We start from the raw sequence: 15,757 nt of genomic DNA on the forward strand, positions 1-15,757 counted from the left end.
AAGTAAGGCACTGAAATATTTCATGTTATCTTTATTCTAGTGATGGCAGTGTTGCAAAAGAGAGAATGGCGTCCTCTGGGAGTTCATGCCTGCTAGTCATTTCCATCGTGTAGAAATATTCAATTTTATTATGGAAATTTGTTTTCTTTTTGGTACATTGTTTGGCTGAATGGGGTTCCTGTAGCTGAAGTTTGATTTCACCAATTGAGTAAAATGTACAAATTGAAGAAGCATGAAGAATTGAAGAATCTTATAATATGTAATATCCTCTTGTTTCTAACTTATGTAACCTTTTGTTTAAATGTAGTTATGGTCTTTTAAGCTTAACTAAACAGTACAATTCTGCTAATATCAAAATGCAAGTTCACAAATAAAGCTTTAACGTGAAAAACAATTAAAGAAGAATATTAAAAAATGAAAAGTAGGGCAGCACTTTTCTTTGGTAATTAATGAGACCCATGAAAATATTGTGTCCCCTTAAATTCAGTTTATAAATAATAAATGTGATTATTGTGAATGAAAGTTGGTGTATACATAGTGTAGTGATACACCAACTGATGATTTTTGTGTGTTTTTTTGGTTACCCCCTCAACTAACTGTCTTGACGGTGTGGGTTTTCTGTCTAATTCCAAATCTTCATAATTTCTTACTACTTCTTTCGGCTAGTCCTGTTAGGGGTTGCCACAGAGGATCATCTTTTTCCATATCAAATCTTCATAATTTATTACAAAGATGTTAATCCTAACACTCTGGCCTGTCCCATATTAATATTACAGTCTCAGAGGTCCATGTCTATTTATGCAAATCTTAATATAAGCTCTTATGGCTTTGTGGCTTACAGTGTTTTGCTTGCTGTTCATCAGATTCCATCAGTATTATTTTTTTCCTCTAACTGAGTCAAGTGTACTTACCATCCTGATGTTGAGTCTTTTTATTTATGCTCACTGGTTTTGCTTTTTCAAGTTATAAACATGCATTGGTATTTTGTTTTCCTGGGTTTCATTATGATTTTGAATTGTTGTATGTTTAACTTGTGTTGTTGCTCTGAATTGTATTTTTGCTCTTCTACTGAGCACTTGACTGAAATTCTGTACATCTATTTACTAATGTCTGTATCCAGTTCGCTGTCTCAAAGAGCTTGTACCCATCTTGGCAACTGGATGAGAACCCATCCTGGACAAGATTTCCATACTCTCGCACACAAACACGTAATTGGGGGAAAATTTTAAACTAATATCATACAACACTTCCCAATATGATTTTTATTTGAAGGTCATTTCAGATTTAACAATTGCAGTTTACAGAATCTTATCTCTGATAATGTCAAAATATATGACAAGGAATTACAGTCACAACTTTTCATTACAAGTCCAAGTCTCCTATTTTCTCCTCTCATATTGGCAGTTAGTTAGAGTGAACTTCTGTAGTTTTCCTGGACTGGACAAGTGCTTACTGGTTATATTGAGTGCAACCACAACCCTTTTTTATATGAACTTCCATCTTTTCTGGCTCTATAGTTAGTCACATCTCATCTCCATTTGCAGTGTCCTTAGTACTGTACTTGTTTTCTTTCTCCTTACCTGCTCATTGGAGATCACTCACTGGACATATCACACTACATGACTAACTGTCACACTATGACCGCTCACCTAAGCTGTGATTTTCGTAAGATGATTTAAAACAAAGCTAAAAAATAACGAGCCTCTAACTTTAGTCCCTCCAGTTAACCTAACATACATGTGTTTAAGATTTTGTGGGAAAATAGTTATCCAATGTAGAATCCATGAAGATATTGTGGAATGTGCAGGCCAAGTGACCAGGATGAGATTTCAACCCAGACCTTAGAACTTTGTAGTAGCAGGCTACAAAGCCTTTGTGCCACAATGCCACTCATTTATATTTTTGTTTACTTTGGAAAATATATCTTAATGGTGTGCTTCATGAATGTAATTAACAACAACAAAAACATTTATTTCTATAGCACGGTTTCATACAAACAGTGTAGCTCAAAGTGCTTTACATGATGAAGAGAAAAAAGACAAAATAAATAATTAAAATTAGAGAGCACTAATTAACATAGGATAAAAGTAAGGTCCAATGGCCAGGGAGGACAGAAAAAAACAAAACAAAAAAACTCCTGACAGCTAGAGAAAAAAAATAAAATCTCCAGGGGTTCCACTCCACGAGACCACCCTGCCCCCTCTAGGCATTCTACGTAACTAACTAACCATTCAAGATGGTGAGGTGGCCAGAGCTTATGCTGGGTTCACTCCAGAAACAATCTTAGCACAGAATGTAGACATTATAGACATGCTCATTCATACCAAGTCAATTTAGAATTAAAAAAAAAAAAACTTAGATCTTTAAAATGTGAAACAAAAACCAAAGTACCTGGAGCTACAGTACATCCCCTGATAGATACAGGCAGAACGGGAAACTGGAGCTTTCATACAGCAGTGCTAACTGAATGTGACCATCGTCATCAGGTCCTTCCATGAATACCCTAAATACAAAGAGGACTGTTTGACTTATGTTAGGTAGATTGCCCAGAGGGGACTGGGCGGTCTCGTGGTCTGGAACCCCTACAGATTTTATTTTTTCTCCAGCCTTTGGAGTTTTTTTTTTTTTTGTTTTTTCTGTCCACCCTGGCCATCGGACCTTACTCTTATTCTATGTTAATTAATGTTGACTTATGTTTATTTTTTATTGTGTCTTCTATTTTTCTATTCATTTTGTAAAGCACTTTGAGCTACATTTTTTTGTATGAATATGTGCTATATAAATAAATGTTGATTGATTGATTGATTGAATGGAGCCATTGCATTACATTGTATTTAGAATGCAGGAATACTGTTTTGATTATACATTTTTATAGTAAATCAGCATGTATTGGTAAACATTTTGTTAAATATTGTTTACTGTAAGAACCATTTTAGATTTAATAATTCAACCAGTATAAATTAATAGATGGAAGCTTATCAAAATCTTACCAGCTTAAATTGAATTGTTTTTCAAGTGGAGTAAATATTTTTTTAGCATGCACAAAAATTTCATTGAACATGTTAAAGAACTCTTAAAATTATTCAGTCCATCCATCATCTGTATCAGTATGTCCCATTGTGGGTCACATTGCTCCATTGAGTTAAAGCGTGGAACTCCTCTGTGCCATTATTTTTTAAAAGTACTTTTTCTGAATTTATTTTCTACAGTGGACATTTCAAAAGTTTCAAGTTACATTTTATACTGGTGAGAAATATATCATAATTGTGTGTTCCTTTAGGGTTTGGAGCTAAAATATTGATAGTTAGGGAAGAGTGTTTCACTGTAAAAGTGACAAGATATTCTGAAAACATTTTTTGGGTGGAATAAAGGCCTTAGTCTGAGAGTTTATTGCTTATATAGTGAAAAGAGGATGTTTTAAAACTTTAAAACATATTACTGTAAATATTTTAATAATTTGTTCATATTTTAGTAGTGTGTTTTTCAGTACTTTTAAAATATAAAAGTGTAAGCCTTTTCCTTTAAACTTTGATTTATAGTGCATAATAACCCTATGCTTTTAATAATATATTGAAAAATAAGACCTGTTCACTACAGAATGTAGTTTATGGTGACTTTTAATCTGTCAGCAGGATTTTCAGGTCATTTGACAAAAAGGATACAAATATTGTAGTGAGCACTGAAGGTGACTGGTGGTTTCATCAATCATACTGGCTTTTTTTAAGTTGATACATAATAGACCCCCTCAATCAACTTCCTTATTCATTGTCACTTGTTCAGGAACAAAAAAGGTGAAAAGGCTTGATTGAGAGTCAAGGTTATGAAATGACTTCTCTTTTATTTACACATGGAGGAAAGAATGAAGCTACATTTAGTATTTGGGGGTGGGGGTCCTGCTCACTCCTTTCTCGTGGTGTGTCTAGTTTGTCAATTGGCAATGATAAGCAGTTTGATGTCATATTTAGACCTTGAGGTGTGACACTACTTGACAAAGTACTAAATCTAGATGAGAAGTATTAGAGATTACTGCATCGTTTATTGACACAGACTGGTTTAACACATTTAAAAATGCTAAAATAAATTTTACTTTGTCAGCTGTGAAGTCTTATTTTGTGTGACAGCTTGCTTTTGTTGCATTTAACCAGAAGGCATCCATCTGCAGCATCTGAAAGAATTTGACTAACTTTGCAGCTTCCTTTAATAGGATTGACATTTACTGTGTTTGTGTGTGCAAAACATGATTGAGAAGAATACAGTAATATTGTGGAGAATGGTACAAAATTATAGAAGATGTAAAATATTAATTTATTCCATTGTATTAGTTTTCCTTTACATATTATATTAATTATAGTTTGTATTTACTTTAAGTGTAATTTTAATGCATATTTCTGGAATACTCAATATTATTTTCTTAATTCATAGTATTAAGAGACAATATGCCTCATTTAGCAATTTTTTCTTTGTTTGTAGACAGAATTTTAACTGGAGTCTGTAAAGGTTATTCTGGATAAGAGACACAAGAAGGGGTTCTCAGCCAATGAATGGAATGTCTTAGATCAGGGTCATTAGATTCTCAGGATCACATGTTCTATACAATTGGGAATTTAACTTTCCTTTTATTCTGCTGTATCTTGGGCTCCAGTCCAATACAAACAGAACTTCATTCTGTCTGTCAAAAACACTGACTTTGCCCTATTTACAATTTGCTAATATGTTAATCAATTTAGCAATACTAAAATATAATGTGACAACTGTATGAATTACAAAGTATAAAGCAAGTTATGGATATATAATAAACTTTTTGAGAACAGTAAAGTAGCAACTACACAAATTAAATTAAGAAAAATTACTGTTAAAAAGAATGACAAAGAGCAGTTCTATGCTTTAATTCACCAATCTGCTCTGGAGCAATGTGACCTACAATGGGACGTACTGCTACAGATGATGGATGGATTAGCTAATTGTGAATGTTCTTTAAGTTGCTCATTTAAATTTTTCTGTATGCTGAACAATTACTTAAGGCCCTAAGTTTTCAAAAAAAGAAAATCAATTTAAGCTGGACAAGATGTTGACAGTAAGTAATACAGAAGCCTCTCCTTCAGTTCTTTAAGCTTACATGGTGAAATAAAGCAAGTTTTCAATTTTAACAAACTAGGACTTTCTACAACTGATGACAAGTCAGTGCAGGGTTGAAGTAAGCAATTGAATGCATATTACTGCTATTCATTCAAAACACCCTGTACTGTATGCTTGACTGATTCGTTTAAACATTCGAAAATTAAAGTGTGTAGCTGAAAAAAGATCCTATAGTAAGTGAGAAGTGGTGAGTTAATGAGACTGTTACTGTACATACAGACCAGTGCTCTGATTGTCATCATGTCACATACTGTAATGTGATGACTTGTTATATGTTCCTTTCAGACGTTTGTTTAATTGGTTTGTACTTACCAAACTTTCAGATTTTTTGGATTGGGAATTCCAACAGCTGACAGTTAAATACTCTTTATCAAGTTAGCAGTTTTTTGAGATGCGGTGCATTAATTTTAAAGTTATGTTAATTACTTAGAAATATATCATAAGTTGTCATTCTATGTGTTTTTTAATATATTACATAAAACTAAAAATAATTTGGTTTCTGTAAGAATGTAGTTTTAAAATGGGGGATCTATAATTAACCTGTCCGCATAACAGCTAGTTTACAATGACAGTAACAGTAAAAAAAAAAAAAAAATCATGATCTTATTAAAGCAACTCAATAAACAAAGATTTATTTTAAGTCACCAAAATAAAACTGAATAGCCTAATATAAGTAAGAGAATTTAATGACATAGAGTATAATAACTATCTTTTAACAAATACCTGCGCTTCCAGTTTATTATGTCCATGCCAACACAGGCAGAGAGCTCAATGTAACCATCTACTCAACGAGACACCAATTATAGAGAACATTTTAGCGAGCCAGTTGTGAATGCTGTATGACATTAATCAAGTCTTAGATGGTAACGGACAAAAGAGGATAATAGTTTTAATGTAAACCCATTACAGAAACTTTTATATGTTGACTTTCAATTAAATCAACCTTTAATTATGCCTTTATAGTCTAAATTTGTGGTCATATTGTTGTGTTGATTGTTTCAATTTATTTTGCTTGGTTTCTGTCTCCTATAACCAGAATACCAGAAACATAACCTTCTGAAAATAGCCCAGAAACATCCACCATGACATTATCACTAATTTAAGACCAAACATGGCTATGAAGATATATTACAAGTGATATAAATTATTAAATTAATTTCAATGAACTATTAAGACATAAGACTGTTTGATTGTCCATTTGGTGAAGTGATAGAAGACTTAACTGTGCTCTTGAGGAAAAGCCCATCCTTTCCTGAAGTTGAGCAGTTCTCACAAGATAACAGGAAAAGTGTCTTTACTGTGGACAAATAGTACTGTATTGATGGTGCAAATGTAATTTCCTTATGCCACATGTTCCAATTTTGAACACTTCACTTAAATAAAAGCATTACTATTGTCCTCTAGTGCTGAATCTTTAAATATCAATGGTTTATTTATGAATTCCAGAAATGTGTTGCCAATAAGTAGGCTATTGAATGCAGAGAATTAAAATCATTACTAATTATGTTGTAGCCCATGCATACCCCAAAAATATACTTAAACACACCACAAAACCGAAAGTGGAGCAGCAAATCATTCAGGAATTAAAGACTACAAAACATTTATTCTTTAATACTGATTTTATTTAGATCATACAAGCCACTCAAGAGGCAAAGAGTTTATCAGTGTCATTATCATCATCATGAGAGCAACTGTCTCTGATGTCCTAGAATTTCTTGTTTATGCTAAGTATTCCTTCTACCTCCTCAGCTGTGCATAGATCTTAAGAATCTATGGCATTTTGACTTCCAACAAGACCTCATTGACATGTTAACTCATGAAGACACACAGGCAGTGGTAACACAGTGTACTAGTTATTCTGTTTTTGTCATCGTATTCAAAAATTGTATACAATATTTGTCAAATAAATGATCCAACTCCATGTATATTTCTTTTCCCACTCTTTCCCTTCTATCCCTCCCTCCTTCTATTTAATTGTTTTTTAATTTCTAGATCTCCATCTCTCATGTTGTTTTCCAGTTTCTTTCTGGGTGTTTACAATTCCAAAGGAGCGTGTTCTGCACCTCATATACAGTGGTATGAAAATCTATTTGCCCCCTTCCTGATTTCTTATTCTTTTGCATGTTTGTCACACAAAATGTTTCTGATCATCAAACACATTTAACCATTAGTCAAATATAACACAAGTAAACACAAAATGCAGTTTTTAAATGATGGTTTTTATTATTTAGGGAGAAAAAAAAATCCAAACCTACATGGCCCTGTGTGAAAAAGTAATTGCCCCCTGAACCTAAGATCGCTTCAGCTTGAGTTGACGAACAGATGGCTGGACATTCTCCTTCAGGATTTTTTGGTAGACAGTAGAATTCATGGTTCCATCTATCACAGCAAGCCTTCCAGGTCCTGAAGCAGCAAAACAACCCCAGACCATCACACTACCACCACCATATTTTACTGTTGGTATGATGTTCTTTTTCTGAAATGCTGTGTTCCTTTTACACCAGATGTAACGGGACATTTGCCTTCCAAAAAGTTCAACTTTTGTCTCATCAGTCCACAAGGTATTTTCCCAAAAGTCTTGGCAATCATTGAGATGTTTCTTAGCAAAATTGACACGAGCCCTAGTGTTCTTTTTGCTTAACAGTGGTTTGCGTCTTGGTATCTGCCATGCAGGCCGTTTTTGCCCAGTCTCTTTCTTATGGTGGAGTCGTGAACACTGACCTTAATTGAGGCAAGTGAGGCCTGCAGTTCTTTAGACGTTGTCCTGGGGTCTTTTGTGACCTCTCGGATGAGTCGCCTCTGCGCTCTTGGGGTAATTTTGGTCGGCCGGCCGGCCACTCCTGGGAAGGTTCACCACTGTTCCATGTTTTTGCCATTTGTGGATAATGGCTCTCACTGTGGTTCGCTGGAGTCCCAAAGCTTTAGAAATGGCTTTATAACCTTTACCAGACTGATAGATCTCAATTACTTCTGTTCTCATTTGTTCCTGAATTTCTTTGGATCTTGGCATGATGTCTAGCTTTTGAGGTGCTTTTGGTCTACTTCTCTGTGTCAGGCAGCTCCTATTTAAGTGATTTCTTGATTGAAACAGGTGTGGCAGTAATCAGGCCTTGGGGTGGCTACGGAAATTGAACTTAGGTGTGATACACCACAGTTAGGTTATTTTTTAACAAGGGGGCAATTACTTTTTCACACAGGGCCATGTAGGTTTGGATTTTTTCTCCCTAAATAATAAAACCATCGTTTAAAAACTGCATTTTGTGTTTACTTGTGTTATATTTGACTAATGGTTAAATGTGTTTGATGATCAGAAACATTTTGTGTGACAAACATGCAAAAGAATAAGAAATCAGGGAGGGGGCAAATAGTTTTTCATACCACTGTAGCATCTCATTTTAAAAGTACTTTTATGGTGGTTTGGTAAGCCAAATCTATAACAATGAAATTTATATTGCACATTTTCATACAGATATGTAGCTAAATGTGCTTTATAAAATTATAGCTAAATGTGCTTTATAAAATTAAATTTAAGATTTACAATCTCTACTGTATATAAATATACAAATGTAGCAAACATTCTGTTTAATAAAGTGTAAATTAGTGTGACATTAATTATTGATTCTATTTTCTACAAGTGATGCGCCTATAAAATAGGAACTGTTGGAAAGTGAAAATATTTTTAAATCAAATTTAAATAATATAGAATAGCCAATAGAATTTGAAACTGCAACTCCCAGCAGTCCCTGCAGGAGCTGTGATTGGTCTTCTGCTGAGGGTGCTGGGGCTGTTGAGGTCAAAGGATGTCAGCGTGGCTTTTTAAAATGGGGCCAGTGATCAAACGCAAAAAAAAAAGTTTTTGTAATTTGTGTTTCAAGTTCCTGTCTGTTTGCCTTCTGTTGGGTTACCTGTACTTATTCATTTTGTCCTGCATCGTTTCGTGCGTCTGGATTGTCCGCCGTCTGCCTGTGTACATGAGGACTGTAAGTGGGTTCATGGCCATCCTGCAAAGAAAGGAGCGCTCCTGATCCCGTCCTCCCATCTTCACCATTTCAGGAACTACCGGTAGGACTATCTGTACATTCCCATTCAACATGCGGATCTCTGGACTATCTATTTTAATCATTATATTTCATCCGTTGCCGTTTTTCATTAACTTTTTCATGATTTACTGTGTGTGTTTTTTTTGTGCTTTGTTGTATGTAATGTGTAATCCTCGTAAGGGGAACAGGGATGGTATTGTCGTTTACTTATTTCATTTGTTTTCATTACATTGTTCATTTGCTGTTTGATTACCGGTTTGCTTTGTTTTTGTCTCTGTTTGTGAGTGTGCGCATGTCAGGTCAAGGCTGAATGCGTTCCTGGAATCTCCACCATAAAAATAAATAAATCACCGTCTTCTTGATTGCGGCTTCTCGCGCGATGCTATGCTTACTTAAAAGCCTGAACAGTGCCTGTCCTTTGTGGCTGATTGCTTTGTTTCTCTCTCCTCCCCCAGACATTCTCTGCTCCTGTTGGGGGTTGTGCTTCCCTATGATGTTTGTCTATTGTTTAATCGATAACTGACTGCATACTGAGCTCCTTCTACTACTGAAAGAGACATGTTTGTTTGAAGTGTTTGAATAAAGTACCTGTCTCTACAATCTCCTGTGTTTCTGTGCAATTCTGTGCCCCAAGCGTTTGCAATTAAAGTGTACTGGGGGCATATTTAGGGTTTAAACTGTGAAAATTGGCATTTTTTTAACCACATCCAAAATTTGCAGTTTTTCACAATTTGCAGGTGCTGTAGGAACATAACACCCGCAACTTTTTGGGGTGTACTGCATTTGCATATTCTGCACTTGCTACCTACAGAATTACATACAGTATCTAAATACTTTCAAAGCACTCTTTGGACATCCTGTATATTCTGTATATAATCTTGTTACTTTTATTAGATACTGTTATTAATTGCATTACCTTGAATCATGTTATTTATTAAGACTGCCTTCAAATAACATCCTTCAGAAGTGTGAACAAGACATGTTGTGCATATATCAAATTCTTCAGAAATTTTCTGATTGCAAACACGTTTTACTTAAATCAGCACATAGTTTTGTTTCTCCACCCTTTTTTTTAGCATACATTTTTTCTTTTGAATACCTGAATGTGTTTTTTAAATGGTAAATAGTTGTCATCATGGATTAGGCCACACAGCTGTTTAGATTCATTTCACACGTATTTGAACTGGTTAAATCTCAATGATTTGCTGTCACTAGATTTTTTGCAAGGCTACAGGTCTTTAAAATATAAGGCGAGCTTATTAACATTTTCACTGCCGGGGCATTCATTTTCATTGTAGATGTTTAGTTAGCTTACTTGTACATGATTAAGTCTTGTTTCTTCTTTAGCATATTCAGTAAGCTGTGCAAAATTAAGTTATGTGTGCAGTGTTTATATATATATATATATATATATATATATATATATATATATATATATATATATATATATATATAAACCTTATATATAATTTGATACTGTCCGTATGTATGGTGTTCGCGTTAATACCCCGTATGTATGGTGTTCGCGTCAATACAAGTTAGAACCATGCAATGGGACTCTGCCTCTGTGTTGGTTCGAGCAGATAACAGTAAGTTCGGTTGGTTTTTGGAACGTTGGTTTGGTGGGGCATACTTTCCAGGACTAACATCATCGAATGACTTAACCCTTCGACAGCTCCGGAACCGGAAGTAATTTAGGTACGTCGATATCTATCTTTGGGCAGTTTGGTTTTGACATCCTTCCTTCTGACATCTATTGGCAAACTTAGTAATGACGGCTGAGTATTAACAACGTCATTGTTTAAATTTTAGCCAATCTCAGATCTAAAATGACCACGCCAACATAATTATTACCCCGACTCTGATTACAGTCGTAAAATACGGTTTGTTTTGAAAATTTGTTTGCCAGAAAAAATCAAATGAGATGCGCCAAAGAGCTGAGTTCACGTCTCGCAGCCCCGTTTAAATAGGAAGCTCTTCATTACATCGGCTGAAAAGGTTTATTTTAAGCACAAATCAGTGCCATGATAACAAAATCATTTCAAGGACTTAAAAAAAACAAATAATTCTTTGCAGAGAAAGTATGGATTTCACCAAAGTAGAATTTGTAGCCCAATTCAATCAGACTCCCAGTCGCTAGTATATACTGTATATAGCAGAGTTAGAAATAGTGGACTTTGTAGAGCCAAGGGAAGCCTGCATTTCTTTATATGGTGTTTGTTTTTTAATATCTTTACAATTTCCTGAATGATGTGCACTTGGAGTAATTTTGGTGGGCTTGCCACTCATGGAAAGATTCCCAATGGATCGACTCTCAGAGCCCTAGAAATGGCATTGTAGCCAGACTAATTGATATCAACTTCTTTTCTGATCTGTTCAGGAATTTCTTTTGATCGTGAAATTATGTGCTTGTTGAATTTTGATTTCATAAAAATAATTGAGGTTTAAATTGAACAGGGCTGACTTTAATCAAGCCTGGCTGTGTCCAATCAGCTGACTCTAATTATTGCTTTAATTGGGTTAATTTAACTTGGGGCCAAGTCCTTTTTGTCACAGTGCCGATTGATATTGGATAAGTTTGGATAAGTAAAAAAAAAAAAAAAAGACTGTAAATGTTTAACTGTTATTTGTTCACTGTGGTGCCCTTTACATAAAAATACATTTTGAATGAAGTCCTGCAAACATTTAGCATAAAAAAATTGTAGTACTAGGGTGTTGTACCATGTTAGCCATTATGGATGTAATGAGAAGTCAAGCAAAATGACACCTTTTAATGACTAACTAAAAAGATTACAATATGCAAGCTTTTCAGGCAACTCGGGCCCCTTCCTCAGGAAAGATGTATCTTGCCCGAATCAGGGGTCTGAGTTGCCTCAAAAGCTTGAATAATGTAATCTTTTTAGTCAGCCAATAAAAGCTGTCATTTTGGTTGACTTCACATAAAACATTTGGAGTTATAGTGGAAATTTTTTATTGAACTCTACATGATCCTCATTAAGAAGATTTTTTGCAAAAAAAGTAAAAGTTGCATTGTGAGTCTGAATCACCAAAGTAACTTTATGCCTAGTGTCAGGTATGGTGGTGGGAGTGCTGTGGTTTGGGATTCCTTTTGATTGTGTTCACCAGTATGACTTGTTATAATTGAATAAAGCATACATTTGTATTTATTCCAAAAATATACTGGTAGAGAATATTTATTCCTTTGTAATTTGAGGCCGAGTTGAAAATGGCCATAAGCAGCCCAGTTACTTCAAAAACTTGTTTCTGATGTGTGATGACATAATATCACTGTTTCATAAAAATGTTTGTGTCAGTGTTTTTATTATCTATGCCCTTTCAGATGTGAACTTAGGATATAAAGACAATGGAAGTGATACTGGACACTTTTAAAATAATAGAGACCAGTACCTTTGGTACATGTCCTTTTTGAAGTATGGTCATTTTTTGCTGTCCAAGAATAAAATTAAACCTGAGAAATCTGGATTTCTTTGGCTAACCAATGAGTTTTTAGGCTCACAAAAACTTGATACTTGTATGTTATGAGAAGAGTCATCCTGTACATATTGGGCAGCAAAAAGAAGAATGCTTAGTTCTTTTTTAGAATGTATACAAATTTCTTTGTACTGATGTGTAAATTTCTTGGTCTCAAGAAATCTGTGGAACTTGTTTTAACGCCAACTTAATAACAAATGCACATTCTAGTGTTAGTTTATTTAAAAAAAAAAAAAGTTATGTACATTTTCTTTTAGATGTTTTGTTTTAATAACCCTTTTTGCTTAATGAACAAGCATTTTTCCACTGGAGAATGATCTAGAAATCATTGTACAGTACTTAGATTTACATTTTACTGTATAGGTGTTTCTTAACAGGTACTATATACGTCCAAAACTAAAAGCCTGAGTATGAAGTCAAAGTTGATGTATTATGTGGCATATATTCCTTTAGCACACAATTATACTAGCTTCATTTTGATGGTTATTACACTTTTGTTTATCATATTCACCAATGTATATAATGAATTAAATATATGTATTTTTTAGATATCAAAGTGACAATCATCTTTTCATAATCTTAAGTAACACACATACAAAATGAAACAAAGAGATATGAGTTTTCTGTTCCCTATGTAGATACTAGGCCTTTCAACAGTAAACTGTACAACATGAATCAATAGTGTGCTGCTGTTCCACAAGCAAAAACTAAGATGTATGCTATTCTATAGGACTTCATTTTCCAAAACACATTAGTGCAGCTTTGTGATGCTTTGCATGGTTGAGACATGTCTGTAAAATATGATCATTTTGTGTTCAAACCTCTGTTATTAAAATTTAAACTGTATATACATTTATGGGTACTTCAATACATGCATTTTTATATATAACATTCACAATTATACATTTATTTTATCCATGAACTAAATAATTTTTGTAATGTTAGTAAAGGAGCATGTAGTATTTTTTTTTTTTTGGTAATTTCAATAATCCAACATTTGCTGAAGCCTTTCATTAATGCATATATTGAATAAATCGTGCACGGAAAATGCACTGCTGTGAATTTCCTGACAATATTTTACTGTGCTTACTCCTCCCATACATTTTACCCTCCCAACCACACACACACTTCAGTAATAGCCTAACATCCATGACGAGCTGTCTTGTAAAAATTATGATTGGTTACTAGTTTGCATCCAATAAATCGAAGCTCAGTTGATAATATGGTCCATTACCAGCTAACTGCACAGAGTATTTGTCATTTTATATTCTTCACTTATTTTTTTAGCGAAGTGTTAAAAATATGAACCTTTTCTCCCTTCTGCAATTGCATGCTGTATGTCTATTATTAAGGAGATAACAGCTCTTATAAATGTTTCAGTAAGTGTTAAGTAGACAGTTATGTGCACTCTCATTCCACGCTTATTTGCTTACCATAATAAACTGTGATAAAATATGTGTCTGTGAATCTGCAGGCATCAGGAGTCACAGATACCTTCAGGAAATTATATTATGTCTTGTAATTGTCCAACTATTTACATAAAAATCTCAAAATATGACAAACCAGTTTGGGAACTGTGTGTTACAAATTTGTTTTGAGTAAACACATATTATGAATCTCCTAAGGGGCTTCTGTGTAGTGAAAGAACAGATGAAAAGCTATGGTTTTTCTTAAAGTGAAGAATAAGAATGACTTTACACCATATTACTGCACAATACAAAAGAGTGTTTAATGCTTTATGCCTTTCTATGTAGTTTCTGAGATGGAACCTATCCCAGCAACACTGGGTGTGAGGCAGGAGCCAAACCCAGACATGTTGCCAATTTATTTTTGCAAACACTGGACTTTTGGAGCCATGAACCAAAATGCTGTACTGAGTTGATTCTTTATCTTAAACATCTTAGCCCTTTTTATCATGAAGAAGGGTTAAGTGAAAATAATGACATATCCAACAGTGTTAGGTTATTTATAATCATATGCTACTATTAAATATGAAATAATTTACAGCAGCAATTGACTGCTGACTTGTTTACAGATTGGTGATGCTCCACCCTTGCATGTTTTCGGTCATACTTTTATTTAAAATATGAGCAAACTGCACAGACACAGTACTTCAGTTATGTTACATTTAAAACATGAATCAAAGTTAATTGATTATTGCATAGTCGTTTTTAATTTATTTTATTAATTTGATTAATATTAAATGAGATTACATAGCTTTACATATTACTACCTTCAAAATATTTAAAATGACATACTCTTTTATGGTATTATTGAGGATTTGTTTTCAGTTAATAATAATAATAATAATAATAATGCATTTTAATTAATAGGCGCCTTTCTTAACACTCAAGGTCACCTTACAATGAAATTAAACAACATTGATAAAATAAAAACAAAGAGACAGATAAAATCCTAAAGCAATCAGGTATAGAGGTAGTAGCAAACATACAAAGATAGCAGGCAGTAACAGTGTTAATTCATAGTTGGTATGCCAGTTTGAAAAGATAAGTTTTGAGGGCAGTTTTAAAATGTGTTGTTGAGTCAAGCTGATGGATATGAGAGGGAAGAGAATTCCATAGTTGAGGAGCACTATGAGAGACACTCACTCTCCCACAGCACGGAGTTTAATGTGTGGTACAGAAAGTAGAGCTGCAGATGAGGATCTGAGGGAGCGAGAGAGAGTGCAAATCTGTAGGAGATCAGTAAAATAGGGAGGAGCAAGGTTGTGGAGAGTTTTAAATGTTAAGAGCAATATTGTGTATCGTATTTGGGAGTTAACAGGGAGCCAGTAAAGTTGGGAGAGAATAGGTGTAATATGTTCAGTGGATTTAGAACAGCAGGTTATTATCCTAGCAGCAGAATTTTGAATAAATTGAAAGCAATGCATACTGTATGCTTTTGTGAGATGTCAGATAGAAAAGCATTACAGTAATCTGTATGTGAGGTGACTAAGGCATTAACCAGTACTGTACTTCAGTACTGTGTTGCGTAAGAACAGGACGAAGTCTAGAAATGTTTTGGAGATGGAAGAAGGCAGTCCAAGAAACATTACTTATATGGGAAGAAAAAGAGAGGGTACTGTCTAG

At 34.2% G+C, this 15,757-nt stretch overlaps 1 protein-coding gene across 1 annotated transcript in view; it reads left to right on the forward strand.

Annotated features, from left to right (window-relative positions):
- The window catches only part of ap3b1a (adaptor related protein complex 3 subunit beta 1a), a 344,324-nt gene that overhangs the window by 241,552 nt on the left and 87,015 nt on the right, over positions 1-15,757 (forward strand). The window lies entirely within an intron of this gene.

The sequence above is a fragment of the Polypterus senegalus genome, chromosome 7, assembly GCF_016835505.1.
Source record: "Polypterus senegalus isolate Bchr_013 chromosome 7, ASM1683550v1, whole genome shotgun sequence".
In the NCBI taxonomy this organism is placed as follows: domain Eukaryota; kingdom Metazoa; phylum Chordata; class Cladistia; order Polypteriformes; family Polypteridae; genus Polypterus; species Polypterus senegalus.